The sequence below is a fragment of the Palaemon carinicauda genome, unplaced genomic scaffold (assembly GCF_036898095.1).
Source record: "Palaemon carinicauda isolate YSFRI2023 unplaced genomic scaffold, ASM3689809v2 scaffold188, whole genome shotgun sequence".
NCBI lineage: Eukaryota > Metazoa > Arthropoda > Malacostraca > Decapoda > Palaemonidae > Palaemon > Palaemon carinicauda.
The window spans coordinates 222,164-225,326 of record NW_027169458.1 but is presented as its reverse complement, the minus strand read 5'-3'; positions in this window follow the sequence as shown (position 1 = coordinate 225,326).

Here is a 3,163-nt window from a genome sequence, read left to right as displayed (position 1 = left end):
TTTCAATGGGTCTTCTCTGAATTGCTGGGTCAGGGATGAACTGATATTTGTCTCTATATGCCTCCCTTCAGGTTCTCTTGATAAGAGATTTCAATGGGTCTTCTCTGAATTGCTGGGTCAGGGATGAACTGATATTTGTCTCTATATGCCTCCCTTCAGGTTCTCCTGATAAGAGATTTCAATGGGTCTTCTCTGAATTGCTGGGTCAGGGATGAACTGATATTTGTCTCTATATGCCTCCCTTCAGGTTCTCTTGATAAGAGATTTCAATGGGTCTTCTCTGAATTGCTGGGTCAGGGATGAACTGATATTTGTCTCTATATGCCTCCCTTCAGGTTCTCCTGATAAGAGATTTCAATGGGTCTTCTCTGAATTGCTGGGTCAGGGATGAACTGATATTTGTCTCTATATGCCTCCCTTCCGGTTGTCCTGATAAGAGATTTCAATGGGTCTTCTGGGTCAGGGATGAACTGAAACCACAGTCATGGACGTCTTGGTTACTTGCTATGAATCAATTACATATGCAGTTATACATATTTCTCCTCTGCTTCAATGACATCTGCATCTGTCTGGATAAAGTCTTTTCCAGGTCCCTAAATGAAGGATATTCTTGAAGTTTCTAGAAGAAGGTTATTTTTAGCATACATTATTAGTTGAAACCACCTGTAAAACATTATGTATGTATCATATTGGCCCCATTAGGTGAAATTAGCCCCAAATCCCCAAAATACTTTCCATGTTCTTATTTAAAATAATGGCCAAGTTCTGCCTTTTCAAATACGCTGTGATTCATGCAATGGGATATCAACTTTGCATGAAATATCAAAGGAGATAGGTGGAGTTTATTCAATATTATGTGGGTTTAATGTATGTTTCATGTAATTTCATTTTGCTGTAATTAAACTTATCAGTTATATATATATATATATATATATATATATATATATATATATATATATATATAAAGGCAATTCCGAGTTACATATAAAAATCGAAATCACAATCCTACATTAAACTGAAATATCCAGATAGTTTTCATGATGATAGGAGACCTGCGTTAAGTTAATGGAGAGAGAGAGAGAGAGAGAGAGAGAGAGAGAGAGAGAGAGAGAGAGAGAGAGAGAGATTATGACGCAGTTGGTTACAACAGGGGGGGATAGAGGTGGGGGGAGTGTTAACATAGCCCGGGTGGACTCGCAGGGGAGAAGGTAGGGGACGGGGGCCAGGTAACGGGGGGGGGGGGGGGTAGTTGGTTGGCAGTGGCTAAAAATAGATTCTGAAAGACGGTGAAGGGAAAAACGAAACCCATCGAATAAACAGACTAAGGAAAGGGAATAAGATCCAGAGGAATAATAGATATAATGGAATGAAAATGACTAGATGGTGTTAGTTATGATAAGAATACTTTAGATATTTGAAATAAGAGTGTCTGAGGAGGTATAGAGGGAATTCGTGATGAAATTAGAGGAATATCAAAGGATACAGTTAGTTTGCATTAAAGGGTTTGTTAGTGAGAGTCAAATGAAGTGTGTGGATACGACAGGGGCCAGGAAATTGACATGAAGGTAAATGAAGTAAGGGAACGCAACAGAGAGAGAGAGAGAGAGAGAGAGAGAGAGAGAGAGAGAGAGAGGGGAAGAGAGAAAGGAGTTATTCTATGGTTATTAAATCTATTAAATAAATCTTAAGAGATTCTGTGTTTCTTTCAAATAGTTTTGTGGTTAGAGGTTACGAAATATTAAAAATATTCACTTTATTATTATTATTATTATTATTATTATTATTATTAGCTAAACCACAACCCTAAATGGGAAAGCAGTATGCAAGAACGGTAACTTATTCGATCCAGTAGCAGGCATCTATTATTTGAAGAACTGCAGGTCATGGCAGAGAAAAACTTGTCATTCAAGTGAACTGAAAACCACATAGGAACACACCACAATATCTTGGAATTGTCCAGTTTAATGTTTAAAGTCCTCTCATGAATGACAGAAGCAAGGAACGGTGACATTGCCCTAGCAAGCAGGACAGTGCCCTAGAGACAAACCATAATCATATGATCGCGCCCAAGCCCCCTCAACTCCCAAGCTAGGGCCAGGGAGGAACAGGTAATGGCTGCTGATGACGCAGCAGATGGACCTATAAGCTCCCCCAAACACTCCATCCTTAGCTCATAACGATGGTAAGGTTGCAGCGACCAAAGGAACTAACGAATCCCTGGTGATCACCAGGCAGAGACGTTACCAATAAGGCCACAACAACATAATCAAGTTTCACTGGATAATGCAAAAATGTTATTTGTTTCGAGCATTGCTCTAAAATTTTTCTTAATAATTTCAATCTCAAACACAAGATACTTTCTTCTTGGTTAGGGTAGAAGAGACTCGTTACCTATGGTAAGCAGCTCTTCTAGGAAAGGATACTCCAAAATCAAACCATTGTTGTTTTGGGTAGTGCCATAGCCTCTGACTTGGGTTCGAGTTCTCTTGCTTGAGGGTACACTCGGTCATACTATCTTGTTTCTCTTCCTCTTGTTATTTTTTATTTTTTTTTTGAAGGTTTTATAGTTTATTTATGATAGATCTAATTTATTGTTGTTACTGTTCTTAAAATGTTTTATTTTGATTGTTAATTTTCTTATAGTTTCTTTATTCCCTTGTTTCGCTTCCTCACTGGGCTATTTTTCCCTTGTGGCATCCAGCTTTTCAATTAGGGTTATAGCTTAGCTTGTAATTATAATTATAATAATACTAATGAAATATTAATCTGATAATAACAATAGAAAACATCATTCCTCTGCCCTACCTTTCTCACAAGGAAATGGAAATAATTACAACTGATTCTAACAGACTGTTTCTTCTGCTAAAATATCCCAGGACTGTGCTTTCCAAACTGAATATAAATGCAAGGTAAATGCAAAGAGAGTCACATAAATCAGGGCCCAAAGAAATACCCAATGTAAGACATGAACACTAACCAAACTCATAAATGTGAACTGGTTGGCCAAAAACCTTTCTTAAATGAAAAATCATGATAAATCTCTCTCTCTCTCTCTCTCTCTCTCTCTCTCTCTCTCTCTCTCTCTCTCTATATATATATATATATATATATATATATATATATATATATATATACATTCAAATAAGCCATATATATTTTTGAT